The sequence below is a fragment of the Colossoma macropomum genome, unplaced genomic scaffold (assembly GCF_904425465.1).
Source record: "Colossoma macropomum unplaced genomic scaffold, Colossoma_macropomum, whole genome shotgun sequence".
Classification (NCBI taxonomy): domain Eukaryota; kingdom Metazoa; phylum Chordata; class Actinopteri; order Characiformes; family Serrasalmidae; genus Colossoma; species Colossoma macropomum.
The window spans coordinates 4464645-4479698 of NW_023494810.1; positions in this window are offsets into that span (position 1 = coordinate 4464645).

A 15054-nucleotide genomic window follows, 5' to 3' on the forward strand; every position below is an offset into this window, starting at 1 on the left:
TTATGACTGTATTGATTTAAAAAACAATACTGTGGGGGGTCCAGCAGACCACTGAGTAACAACATCAACACCACACAAGGGTTAATTTTGTAAATTACCTGTATTTTGTTATTTTTACTTAACCAAAACAAACCACAGTTTGATATTATTGATTGATGGAATGTCCAATAAAAAAAGAACTTTTTATGATTTATGAAAATGAATTAAACTGGAGATCTGTTTTTGTAAATGAACTCTACATATATACATGTTAAGTATTACATAACAAAGACCAAAGTGTCTCAAGGCTTGTTTGCCCTCACTGTAGGTGACCGTTACAATGGACACTCTAAAGACAACTGCAAACATTGAAGTGTTTAGGTTTTGTTTGTCCAGTCACCGCAGCCACGTCTTAAAGATGCTTGCAGAAGAGAATAAAGACAAATACAACCTTAAGATCACCAGGTGGCATTTTTCTCTCTTTAAATGCCACAATGGCCACAAAAATGACCAGCATGATGTTTAGACACCTCTTTCAATAAAATACCTACCTTTAAATGACCTCATTCTGTTCTGAAGACCCACTTCAGCACAGTACCTTGCTTAACACCTTACTGCACTCATTTGCATTTCTTGTCTGAAGGCTGTTGTCATTTTTCTTCAGCCCTCTGCACTTTTCCTCTCTGCTGTAGTTAACTTACATTAACTCTTGTGTGGTGTTGATGTATTTGTTACTCAGTGGTCTGGTGACCCACCACATTATGGGGTTTTAAATCAATACAGCCATAATAATTTATGTAAAAACACCAGATGTTTAAAATATCACAAGTGTCCAGCGTAGGGTTCTCCTTTAGCAGCTGTAGCCAGTCAGCAGCCGGTCCATGTTGTCCACCCTCACACAAACACACACATACACACAGACACACACACACACACACACACACACACACATACACACACACACACACACACAAACACACACACACACACTCATAAATAAACACATACACAAACACACACACACATATATATACAAACACATACACACACAGACACACACACACACACTAACAGCAGGCCATGTAGGAGGAGAACAGAGTGAAGGACACAGCACCTCCATACTTTTACTCCCAACACCACATGTGTAATATAAATGTGTGGGGGGTGAACAGAGTGAAGACACTGAAAATGGGTTATTTTATATGTTCTTCACAGAAAATGAGCAAAGACCAAGAATCTGAGGTTGAAATAATAATAAATCACATCATTTTTTCTTTTGGTAAACATTTAAAACAGGTCCCACAGACTTGAACATCACACAGGGGTTAAAAAACCTGCTTAATTTATTCTCCTAAATGTCTCCACCTGTATTTATTCCTTATTTAACTCAGTCAAGTTGTGGCATGGCTCTTTTGTCCTGTGAATTTGGCAAGATCCAGGCCTGCTGGGAGGGAAAGTGGCTTTAGAAACACAGCCAACGTCAATATGTTCTCTTATTGTTTTATAGGCCAGCGCTGTTCAAACTGAGCAGGCTGACGCTGGTCAATACAGATGCAGTTAAGCGCTGATGGACATCCTGCTGGGTGCTGTAATGCAATCATAAAAGGAAACCTGATGTCATGGTAATTCTGCTCTGGATTAACACCTGTTTAGCTCCGCTGCAGCCTTAAAGGGGAACTTCACTAATACAGTGAATAATCTGCAACATCAAATCCGATGGTTGACATGTGAATAAATCCGTTCAGAGCGGTTTGGTGTGAAGCGGTTCACTGTAGAGAAACTTACTCAGATTTCTTTACAGTGGTGGTGATAGGAACCAGGAGTTGTGTTGTCTTTAAAATCATACACATTTAGTGTGTTTACTACTCAAAGCAACAGTGAACATTGGTACACATCTCTTCTGAGGTTTTAAATGTAATGTTGATAACGTAAAATAGTGGTAAATTAAATTAAATATGTTTTAACATAATAACATATCACCTTACATACATCATCTAAACCGCTTATCCTTCTGGGTCGCGGTGGGGCGCTGGAGCCTATCCCAGCTGTCATCGGGCGGAAGGCAGGATACACCCTGGACAGGTCGCCAGTCCATCGCAGAGCAGACAGACAGACATACACAATCACACCTAGGGGCTAATTTTAGCACGTCTAATTGGCCTGACTGCATGTTTTTGGACCGTGGGAGGAAACCCACGCAGACGACAGGCAAACACAGAAATGACCCTGGTCGCCCAGCCGGGAATCGAACCCAGGCCATTTTTGCTGTGAGGTGACAGCACTACCCACTGCGCCACCATGCCGCCCTAACATATCACCTTGTATCTCCAAAATGGTGACTTTACAGGAGAAGGAAAAAACCTACTTTATTTTTAATGTAAGTCAATGGAACCAAACTTTTTTCCAAGTCATTTTGGGCCGTTTATTTTGGTCAATTCTTCATGAAATTTACACACAATGTAAAGGGCAACAGGCATTTTCAAATTATGTCAAAAACTAAAAAACAACAAATATGGAACAAATTTCGTCCGACAGCAGTGACATATAGAAGCCATCGAGATTGGATGAAATGTGTATTTACATCCCAGATAGATCCAAAGCAAATCTTAGATTAAGCTCTTTACTGGTACCATGTTTCTTTGAACGAAGTCCAACAGTTAACAGGTCTTGAGCTCTAGTTTGATAATCTATTGATATTCTATTTTTTTTTTATTTGTTTTTGTTTTCCGTGGACGTGAATCCTTAAGAGAGTTAATGACGCTTAATAATAACGCTCGTGTAAAAAGTGATCTTTCTGGTCAGAAAGTCGATTCTACCAGCTGCACTGCGCTGTCGCAACTTCTAACAGCTCCTCAAACGCCTCCCGTTCTGTCCGAATCGTAGTTGTGGTCTGTGGAGCATTTTGTCGTCAGTCCGCTCCGTTGTGTTCTCAGTTCACTTTGTCTGAATGGCAGTGGTCTTTTTTCTAGTCTTCTGCTTTGGCAGTGGTCGCCTAATGAACAGGACCACACGGCTGAATCTTTTGCAGACACCGCCGCAGGTTCTGAGTTTTATATTTGAAATTGAGGCTGAAATGAATCTTTTCAAATCACTCATTAGGGATCAGTTACATCTTTATGAATCACTATTACAGAATGGCTGGGGGTCCGTGAGCTTTACTGGGACTGTACATAAAAAAAAATGTTTTTAAATACTCATTTTTTTCCTAAAAGTGGTTTCAAGGAAATGGAGATGGAGATACGAGGTTTTCTTCCGACAGCAGAGATATATTTTCTTCCTGCTGTATGAAGAACCTAAAATCAGCTCTGCTGCCATTACGGTCTCCTTAAGCAGCAATTTGTAGGCCCTGAAAGCGCATCTGTCATAGACCACATAGACTGTTTTAGTTCTCTGTGTAAGTAATTTGCCTGGGCCAAAAATAAATGAACTCCAAAATGGTTTTATACATTTAGTCAGGGAACTCTAACAAAAGCAGCTTTTATTAGGCTTAAATTGAACGATCACGCAGACCAAATGGAGTTAATAGAAGGGAAATATTATTGATAACCCCTCCGCCGTATCTCACCCCACAATATGATCAAACCATTTATCTTGTACCTTTCAATTCTACATCACAATGATGTCACAGCCATATTAGAACCAGACCATATGTGCTTCACTAACATACTGTACTGACTCTAATGTACTAGGACAGTTGACAAGGGTCACCGTGTTCCTGTGAAGATAAACAATCCAGAGAGAGAGAGAGAGAGAGAGAGAGAGAGAGACATAGAGAGACAGAGAGATCTCATTCAGACCAAAACAGTTCACATCGCATACGCAAAACAAAATTATTAACAAAAAAATAAAGATCAATCATAAATCAGGTTTCTTTCTAATAAGGTTGTTTATGAAAAATATACTGGAAATATCTATTTTTACATTTAAAATGAATAATTATAGTATTTAAAAGTAATGAAATGTTAAAAAAACAAGCATTTAGAATTTCATTGTGCAATTAAACAGGAATTCCTCTGATTTTCCAGATTTTTCTGCATAATTCAATTGTTGAGATGCAAACAAAGCCATTCAGAGTGGTTTGATGCGGAATGGTTTGTTGTAGAGAAACGTGCCGATTCGGGTATCTTTACAGTGGTTTTGAAAGGAAGCAGAGGTCACACAACACAAATACAGCCGTTTTATTTACAATCCAAAACAAAAATAAACCGAAAATAGTGAAAAAAGTTTTCTTCAGGGACTGTTTTGCCTCATGAACGCCCTGAATTTACCTCTCTGCATTTAGAAAATATTTTAGGCCAAGATTTTACTTCAAAACTCTGGTTAAACAGTGTCTCAGCCATTAAGCTTTGAATAACTAACCACTTCATGTAATAACGTTCCGCGTGGGAGCTTTTAGAGGCTTTTCAACTCTTCAGACTCTTGAGTTTCTCTAGAGTGGCGCATTTTACATCAAACCACCCCGAATTACTTTCATCATTATGTAGAAATTTTGAAAAGTTGGTGAAATTTCAGTTTAAGTAAAGTGAGTGGAGCAGCTGGGTAAAGTAGTCTCGCCTTGTCCTTGAAATAATTTGGTTACTTAAAAAACGTAGAAAATTCCTGTTAGGGTGTTTTATTTGAAGTATGTTTTCTCTTCCACTTCAATACATTTTCACTATGATGACAGACTGTCCTGCATTCGCTCTGTGTGCCGTCCTTTTCTTGCCATTCGCATTATGTGGCTTTTCGTGGGCAGCGTAGCAGGAAGTATTGAGGAAAAAGGAAACATGCAACTTAAAAATGAGTTCAGTTTGACTGACATTCTGAGAGCAAGTGACCTCATTCCATGGGTCAGAGACTTCCTGCTACCTCTGTCCTACCACTTCTAGCTCCTTTCCCTTGTTTTTTGGTGTTTTGACATTTTGAGTTTGATCAGGAAAAGGGATGAAAGTGTAGACACACTCAAGCGGACTCAACTTAAACCAGCATATCTGGTCACCATATTTTGGTCTGGTCACATATGGTGTGTTTTGAATGCTGGTATGCTGGTCAACCACCATGACCATGCTAAACAAGCACCAGACCCACGTACACCAGAAATTCATGCTGATCTGTGCTGTTTTTTTCAGCAGGGCTGCTTGTGATACTTCAGCAGAATGAGGTATAAAACTGTATGTTACTTCTGCTCTTGTGGCTGAATGCAGTCAGATCCTCACAACAGTGTTACAGCATCTAGTGTAGCCTTCCCAAAAAAGACTAGAGCAGGGGTGTCAAGCTCAACCAGTAAAAGGGCCACATTAAAAAATCCCAATAAATCTGCGGGCCAGAGAACTGGCCATTATCAACATTATGACCACCTCCTTGTTTCTACGCTCATTGTCCATTTTATCAGCTCCACTTACTATATAGGTGCACTTTGTAGTTCTACAGTTACAGACTGTAGTCCATCTGTTTCTCTGATACTTTGTTAGCCCCCTTTTACCCTGTTCTTCAGTGGTCAGGACCCCCATGGACCCTCACAGAGCAGGTACTGTTTGGGTGGTGGATCATTCTCAGCACTGCAGTAACACTGACGTGGTGGTGGTGTGTTAGTGTGTGTTGCGCTGGTCTGAGTGGATCAGACACAGCAGTGCTGCTGGAGTTTTTAAACACCTCAGTGTCACTGCTGGACTGAGAATAGTCCACCAACCAAAAATATCCAGCCAACAGCGTCCTGTGGGCAGCGTCCTGTGACCACTGATGAAGGACTAGAGGATGACCAACACAAACTGTGCAGCAGCAGATGAGCTATCGTCTCTGACTTTACATCTACAAGGTGGACTGACAAGGTAGGAGTGTCTAATAGAGTGGACAGTGAGTGGACACAGTGTTTAAAAACAAAGCACTGCTGTGTCTGATCCACTCGTACCAGCACAACACACACTAACACACCACCAGCACGTCAGTGTTACTGCAGTGCTGAGAATGATCCACCACCCAAATAGTACCTGCTCTGTGAGGGTCCATGAGGGTCCTGACCACTGAAGAACAGGGTAAAAGGGGGCTAACAAATACACAGAGAAACAGATGGACTACAGTCTGTAACTGTAGAACTACAAAGTGCACCTATATAGTAAGTGGAGCTGATAAAATGGACAATGAGCGTAGAAACAAGGAGGTGGTCAGAATGTTATGCCTGACTGGTTTATAATAGACCTTAAAATATCCTAAATTTAAATGTCCCCAGGAGCGTTGGGGGTTTATACTGGTTGAACTGTAGTTGAAATGCAGCTAGTGTGTTTGGTGACATGACTAGTGCAGAATTGGGTAGAACTGAGGCGTAACTGCTGTCCCATAGACTCTTGTTGAGGTAGGAGAGTCAGAGCACACGTCATGTTGCAGTGCATGCTGGGGACTGTAGTGCAGTGCACTGTAAAATGGGCTAATAATAATAGAAAATTAAAATGCTTTTGTGTCAAGGCCTGATCTGTCCCACGGGCCTTGTGTTTGACACATGGGGACTACAGGCTGTGACGGCAGCAAAGGGGGACAAACTCTTTATTAATACCACTGATTTAGTACAAAAATATAAAGCATAAAAATAGGTACACACTGAATACAAATACAGCTGTTTTAGACTGGCCCTAAACTGGAAGTACAAGTACAGCAGTGGCTGTGTGTTAAGCGACTGGAAGTTTGTAAGAGTGACACCATGTGGTGGTAAGTTGATCTGCTGTTGGCAAATTGTTTCTCATCTTGTTTTTGAGGAGCCTCACTCAAGTAAAAATATGAATAATCTAAATTTTCCTCTTATACCAAAAGTAGTCAATCAGCCAAGACACATTTCTTGCCTGATGGTTGCTTGTTTTATGCTATGAAGCCATTATTCAGGTCTAAATGATCACACAGTTGCCTCCTTGCTGGAAAAAAATATCATAGAAGCCATTAAAAGCTTTCTGCTGGTTCTTTGTGGTGTCCAGCGGTCACTAATGGTATTTTGTGTACCAACCTGATGGGTTGATATCACTCTTAACAATTCAGTGGTTGAAATATAAACAAAGTCATTCAGGGTGGTTTGATGTAAAATAGTTCATTAGTAGGACTTACTGACTGAGAGTTCTTTACAGTGGTGGTGATGGGAACCAGGAGGCCTGATACCTACAATGCAAATATAGCCTTTTTATTACCATCCAAAACCACCAGTGAACCTACATGTCTTGAGTAACGCTGATGGTAAAATAATGGAAAACTATTGGGACTATTTTGCCTTAAATCACCCTTCATGTATCCCTCCACCTTCAATGGATTTAAATAAACTGATAAAATGTTTTAGGCCAAAACTTTATCACAAAACTATCATAAAACAATGTCTCAGACTTCAGGTAGTGAATTCATAACCATGTAACTTTCTGTGAGTGAGCTTTTAATGGCATTAAACTCCTCAGACGTCTGGTTCCTTTCACCACCGTGAACAACTGAGTTTCTCTAGAACCAAGCATTTCACAGCAAACCATTCTGAATGACTTTGTTGACATATTAATAATTTAATTATGCCAAAATATTGTAAAATCTGTGGAGGTCCCTTTAACAGGACTCACAAAACCATCAGGGCTTTTTTTCAGCAGGGCTCAAACTACACCAAGTTGTTAAAGGAGCAACATGTAAGATGTCAAAATCATACTCCTCACAGTCCCCTCCTCCCTCTGATTACTTACCAGTGTAGAAGAAACGTTGAGAGTTTAGCATCAAACTTCATTCCTTTACTCTCCCAGCGCTGCCCCCAGCAGTGGAGCACAACGCCAGTGTTAACTCTTGCCTACAGTGTCTCACTATCGCCTCTTGAGGTAACAAGTGGTATTACAAGACAGCACAGGTTGGGGCCATAGATATACATACCTAGATGCCACGTTGGGTCCAGCCAGGCACGTCAATGGCGCTGCCACTTTTGGGCAGTCAACATCGCTGCTGGACTGCATTCAGTACCATTACAGAGCAGCAGTTTAAGAAAGATACTGTCCAAAATTACACTATTTCAGGAATATTAGTCTCAGAAAGTGGGATAGGATTATATAACGGAGGGAACGCAGTGATCCACACTCATGTTTGTGTGATGTTTATGTAGATATGGCTGTGTGGTCGGTGATGCACAGAGAATCTGTTGATGTGATTGTTTTTCCTCTGGTTTTATATTAAGCTTCTTTCATTTAATAGTCTATTCAGGGGGTCTTAACTTTATTTACTAGTTACTTATTTACACTGATGGTTAAAGCTTTGTAGGTAAGTTACAGCATTCCTTAATCTGTGTAGATATTCATAATAGATTAAAGTCAGCACCTTCTTACACTAAGCTGAAGTCAGCTTCTTATTTGCCAGCTTCTTGTTTGAATTTTCCCGTTCCACCTTAAATGGTGCAGCTTCAGGCACCAGAAAGTGACTGCTGCACCATTTAAGGTGGAACAGGGAAATTTGAACAAGAAGCTGGCAAATAAGAAACCAACTTCAGCTTCGTCCTTCTTACTCTGTTTTGGGGGTTTATTTTATTTTTATGTGTATTAATTTTAGAAGTGATTCACACATTGATGGATTTGCTGATGTGTTTGTTTGTGTTTCTCGCGCTAAACTCTGTTTTTAACGTCAGGTGCAGACTGAATACTTTCCTGCTGGTCCAAATGGCTAATCAGCACTACCATTTATTAAAGAAATAAAAGCTACCGAGAGCAGTCTATAAGAGAACCTATAAAATAGAACCTATAAAATAGACAAAAGTTTAGCATTAGCCTCCAAATTAGCCACTAAAGGAGCAATTTTCACACACCAAGCATGTCTTGGCTAACCGACTATCTTTGTTTTGAGGGGGAAATTGTCGAAATTTGATTCTTTCTCAAATTTGTCTTTTAAAGTCACACCACAGACTATGATGAGCACAAACTGAACAGCTCTGGGTTTCCCTAAAGCACATTAGCACAAAGTGGTTTCTTAAATGGTAGAGCGGGCATCACCCTGAACACTCTCTCTCCCAGTTAAGACGATCTTAACGATGAGATGCTTTTGGTAAACTGGATCCAGAATGGCGAGTTACTGTGAGACAACCCTGGTTTATTTGAAGGGGAATTCTGCCCTTTTTTGTGTTTTCAAAGTTTCTGTATCACTCAGTTGTTGAGATGTAAATAAAGTTATTCAGTTTTTTGATGTGAAATGATGGATTGTAGAGAAACCAAGAGATTCCTTTACAAAGGTGGTGAGAAGAACCAGGGGTTGAGATGTCTACAACACAAATATAGACATTTGCTTATTTACTGTCCAAAACGAGTTTTATATGTAATGTTGATTAGTAAAATGAATGAAAAAAATGGCTCTGTTATCAGAAGTATTTGATCTAGAGACTGTGCCAAGTTTTGAATTATGTTTATTTGGGTTGATTAACATTCAAAAATTCCAAATAGGATTAAGGAGGCCTTGACCTTTGCATCCCTTCTGGCAAGGAGGAGGATATTGATTAATTGGAAATATGCGTATCCACTGAAGACCTCACAGCGGCTCTGCGATCTTATGCTTTTCCTTAAATTAGAAAAGATTTCATCTAGAAAGGCTTCTGGAAAATTCCATAGAACTCAAGAATCTGAAATGTCTCCCCACTAACTAGCATTTCCCCCTCCTCTAATATGTAAAGGTTACTCTTTAGCTCAAATAACTGTTCTTCAGTGGTCAGGACCCCCATGGACCCTCACAGAGCAGGTACTATTTGGGTGGTGGGTCATCCTCAGCACTGCAGTAACGCTGACGTGGTGGTGGTGTGTTAGTGTGTGTTGTGCTGGTCTGAGTGGATCAGACACAGCAGTGCTGCTGGACTGAGAATAGTCCACCAACCAAAAATATCCAGCCAACAGTGTCCTGTGGGCAGCGTCCTGTGACCACTGATGAAGGACTAGAGGATGACCAACACAAACTGTGCAGCAGCAGATGAGCTATCGTCTCTGACTTTACATCTACAAGGTGGACCGACAAGGTAGGAGTGTCTAATAGAGTGGACAGTGAGTGGACACAGTGTTTAAAAGCTCCAGCAGCACTGCTGTGTCTGATCCACTCAGACCAGCGCAACACACACTAACACACCACCACCACGTCAGTGTTACTGCAGTGCTGAGAGTGATCCACCACCCAAATAGTACCTGCTCTGTGAGGGTCCATGGGGGTCCTGACCACTGAAGAACAGGGTAAAAGAGGGCTAACAAAGTATGCAGAGAAACAGATGGACTACAGTCTGTAACTGTAGAACTACAAAGTGCACCTATATAATAAGTGGAGCTGATAAAATGGACAATGAGCGTAGAAACAAGGAGGTGGTCACACCTGATTGGTGCATACAAGTGTCTGTAATCCTGTATCTGCGTAGACTCATGAATAAAATATAATATAGAAAAAAAAACTGCCCTACATCATCCTGCATGTACATCTCCACCATGAATGGATTAAAATTAGGGTTTAGGCCAAAACCTTAATCTCAAAAGCAACAATTCATGATCATTGTCAAGTAATACATTTAAAAGGTAGCTTTAAGGCACCTCTGGTCCCTTTCACCACCGCTGTGAACAATTCAGACTCGGAATTTCTCAAGAATGGAGCGTTTCATATTAAACCACTCAGAACAGCTTTAAAATTAGACATCAGCTCTGAAAAAGACTAACTGGCTCGTTCTCTGTATCAACACACAAAACTGAGAATCACAAACTAGTTAAAACAGTATAAAAATTATGTTGCTTTTATTACAGACCAGGAATCATAATCTTCATCTTTGTCACTTCAGCGTACAGATCACGTTATTGCCGTCGTCACATTGTATTTCCCGGCATGCACAGCCCTTCTATTGACAAAGACCCTCAGCCTTGACCAACAGGGACAGTTTTATCTGTATGTACACTTTCCACCACAATTCGTCCCACGGGCAACTTCAGAATTCGACTGAAAGTGAACAAGGTTTAAAAAAAAAAAAACAAAAAAACAAAAACAAAACAACTTGACAAGCTAAGCAATTGTTTTCTATCCACAGACACAGACTTAGCCCAAAATGTAGATTAGCATACTGGATTCTCCAGGTTTGGACATTATAAATGAAAACAAAAAAAAGCCATCAATAATATACAATGAGAATTCTCCAATGGCTGTCCACTTGATGTGCATGCGTCCACTTAAAACTGCTTTTAGGAAAAAAAAATGAGTATTTAAAAACATTTTTTTTTTTATGTACAGTCCCAGTCAGGCTCTGCTGCTGAGGAGAAATGGCTTCGTAAAGCTCACGGACCCCCAGCCATTCTGTAATAGTGATTCATAAAGATGTAACTGATCCCTAATGAGCGATTTGAAAAGATTCATTTCAGCCTCGATTTCAAATATAAAACTCAGAACCTGCGGCGGTGTCTGCAAAAGATTCAGCCGTGTGGTCCTGTTCATTAGGCGACCACTGCCAAAGCAGAAGACTAGAAAAATGACCACTGCCATTCAGACAAAGTGAACTGAGAACACAACGGAGCGGACTGACGACAAAATGCTCCACAGACCACAACTCTACGATTCGGACAGAACGGGAGGCGTTTGAGGAGCTGTTAGAAGTTGCGACAGCGCAGTGCAGCTGGTAGAATCGACTTTCTGACCAGAAAGATCACTTTTTACACGAGCGTTATTATTAAGCGTCATTAACTCTCTTAAGGATTCACGTCCACGGAAAACAAAAACAAATAAAAAAAATAGAATATCAATAGATTATCAAACTAGAGCTCAAGACCTGTTAACTGTTGGACTTCGTTCAAAGAAACATGGTACCAGTAAAGAGCTTAATCTAAGATTTGCTTTGGATCTATCTGGGATGTAAATACACATTTCATCCAATCTCGATGGCTTCTATATGTCACTGCTGTCGGAAGAAAACCTCGTATCTCCATTTTTTTCAGTTTTTCATAATCTGAAAATGTTGCTCTTTACATTGTGTGTAAATTTCATGAAGAATGGACCAAAATAAACAGCCCAAAATTCTGGTTCCATTGACTTACATTAAAAGTAAAGTAGGTTTTTTCCTTCTCCTGTAAAGTCACCATCTTAGAGATACAAGGTTTTCTTCCAACAACAGCGATATGTATATACAGTTGTCTGCAAAAGTTGGGCACCCCTGGCCAAATTCCATATTTTGTTTATTTTGAAAATAAGTAAACATCCTCTGCGGCAAACTCTCAATAAATCCCATTTTTTCTGAACAATGAAGTAGTAATTGTGGCATGTGCAAAAGTTTGTACACCCTTCCAGTTGTAAAGTCTCAGAACTTAAGTCGTTAGGCCTTAACTGAGTACTCATTAGGAACCGTCAGCTGATGACACTCCCAGAGCGTAATTAATTCTCTGACTCTTCAAACCTTGTGCCAACACTCAACAACCATTTCCTCTTAGCAGTTTGTTGATAATCTGATGATGAAGCTACAAAGCAGGGGAAGGCCAACTGCTTATATGCTGACCAGAGAGGCAAAGCAAAACCCCCACATGATGGCAAAGGACCCTCAGCAAAGTTAAGCTGACACTGAAGTACTGCACTGTTCTACTGTACAGTTAAATGGTGCACGTTCTACTTGCACAAATATAATCTGCATGGAAGAGTCACCAGAAGGAAATCTTACCCTTGACCTCATCACAGAAGTCAATGTTGGAAGTATGCAAAACAACTAGATCCCAAAGTCTTTGTGTAAACAAAGGCTGCTTACTGATGAAGAAAGAACAGAACTCCTTAATCAAAGCCATGCCTGGAGGAAAAAACGAACAGCATCTGACGAAAGGAACACCTTGCCAACTGTTCGGCATGGGGGTGGATCTATTATGATTTGGGGATGCGTGCTGGCCAGTGGCGCAGGATGCAATGCATAAGTAAATGGAAGAACGTATTCTGCTAAATATCAGCAAATTCTGTAAGCAAAAGTGAGAAACAAGAAACTGAATCTGAAAAGAGGCTGACTTCTACGACAGGACTATGTTCCAAACCATAAAATTCCACTACAAACTACCACGAGAAAGGCAATCTGAAGCTTTTGGAATAACCCTTAAAGTCCCTTGACTTGAACATCGTTGAAAAACTGTGGGTAGATCTTAAAACATGCTGTGCATGCAAGACGGCCCAAGAATATCACAAAACTAGAAGCATTTTACAAGGAAAAGTGGGTGAAAGTGAAAAGTCGTTAGCTTCAAAAAGTGTCTGCGAGCTGTGAGATCAGCCAAAAGCTGTGTTACTAAGTACTGGCTTAGTAGAGTGTCTAATGGCACAATTACTGTAATTTTTTATCTTTTAGGTTAATCAAATATTAAGTAACTGTACACCGACATTTGCAGAAAAAACATAGTTTGTTGAAGAGGTTGTGTTCCCTTCTTTTCACTCTGGTGCCCAAACCTTTGCATCCAACTGTATATATGCATTTACAATTAAACCAGACAAGCTCTCACCAAAATAACGAAAAGATCAATAGATCAAGATGAATGAACTGGTACACCAATCAAAAGAAGCTGCTGCTGCTAAAATAGAAATATCAATGGCCACTTCTAGTACTGAAACACGAATTACAGTAAATTACAATCAGTGATTTGCCACAATCGGAACCACTTTCAATGCTAGGAATTATAAATAAGGGCTACTGAATTCAGCTGGGGTAAAAGAGGCACTCGATCATCTTGTTACGTTTTTCCCAGTAAAAGACATAGATAAGTTCATTTTCTCTTTAAAATCAAGATACATTTTTATTTCTTTTCTTAAAAAAACAAACATTACAAAAAATTCTGGAGAATGAGCTTTAACCATTTGTGGATTGAAAACCAATTGAGACAACACACGGGGGTGGGTGGGTGGGGAGGACTCCACGATGCCTGGCACAAGAGACTGAACCATGTCAGGATGCTAGTTTTGCCTTAGGTGTTCATGCATATGAAAAAGCAAAGCCCTGTGCGCCCAGTAAACTTCAGTGAAATCAGGAAGCCCCTCATACAAACATGTAGGCGTCCTAAAGCACCCACTGAAGCTGGACAAAGCAGCTGATGGAAATATCCAGGAGCAAAACACACCAAAGAAATGAAGAGAGGACGAAGTTAGGAACTCTATCCACTCATAACAACATCAACAGGGGAATCGAGCCTCAAATTTCATGGTTGAAACTAGCAAAAGAACCGCTTACGGATACATAAATCAACAAGAAGTCATCAAAGCTCCATGTGTTGTCATTTCAATCAGATGGATTTGTTCATGATGGTCTTTTTGTCCTGTTCTTAGCATGTAAAATGTCAATTAAGGTCTCTTTTAAAGGAACAATCTGGCATGTACACAATTTTTTCACTTGAAGCCAACACTGCTGACAAACACTAGAACTCTATAGTCACCCAAACAGCCCAAATCATTTCCATAAAAATACATCAGCTAAAATGTATTTTATCCGACATTCTGGTTTTCAGGAAGGCTGCACAGACTTGTCAAAGTGGTTTAGGACAACACAGACCAGCATGTGGGTTGATGTATTTTTACGGAAACGATTTGGGTTAAGTGGGCGAGACCTGAGCAGTAGTGTTTGTAAGCAAGGTTAGCCTCACAACTCCAGTTCTAAACCAAAGAAGCAAAAGTTTAGACAGACACCAATCATGTTTTGCCTGATCTGATCTAATAAGTGGCAAATTATGTACATTATTTTTGTCCAAACTATTCCTTTAATGTGCTCGAACGTTTCCCCATCATTTTACATTTACCATCTCTAGCTGCAACCAGGACGCTCGCATGGGCTCCATTCAGCACAGTAATATGCAAAAACTAGGCGTTACAAGGCAAACATGGCGCACAAAAACCTTCATATGAACACTTCCCATACAGTTACACTGCTTAAGGCTCCATCCCAACACACACATACACAGATACACTCATGCGATGCACGTCGGGACTTTATACTGCAGTCCCAACATGAGATGTTTTGGTGGGTGGAAAGAACAATGCGGGGGGAGGGAAAAAAAAAAACAAACAACACAAATAAAACAGAGAACAGAGCAATCCATTGAACATTTTCACTTAAAATAGCAACCTTACTACAGCACAGTTCAAACTACTTGGAAAAGA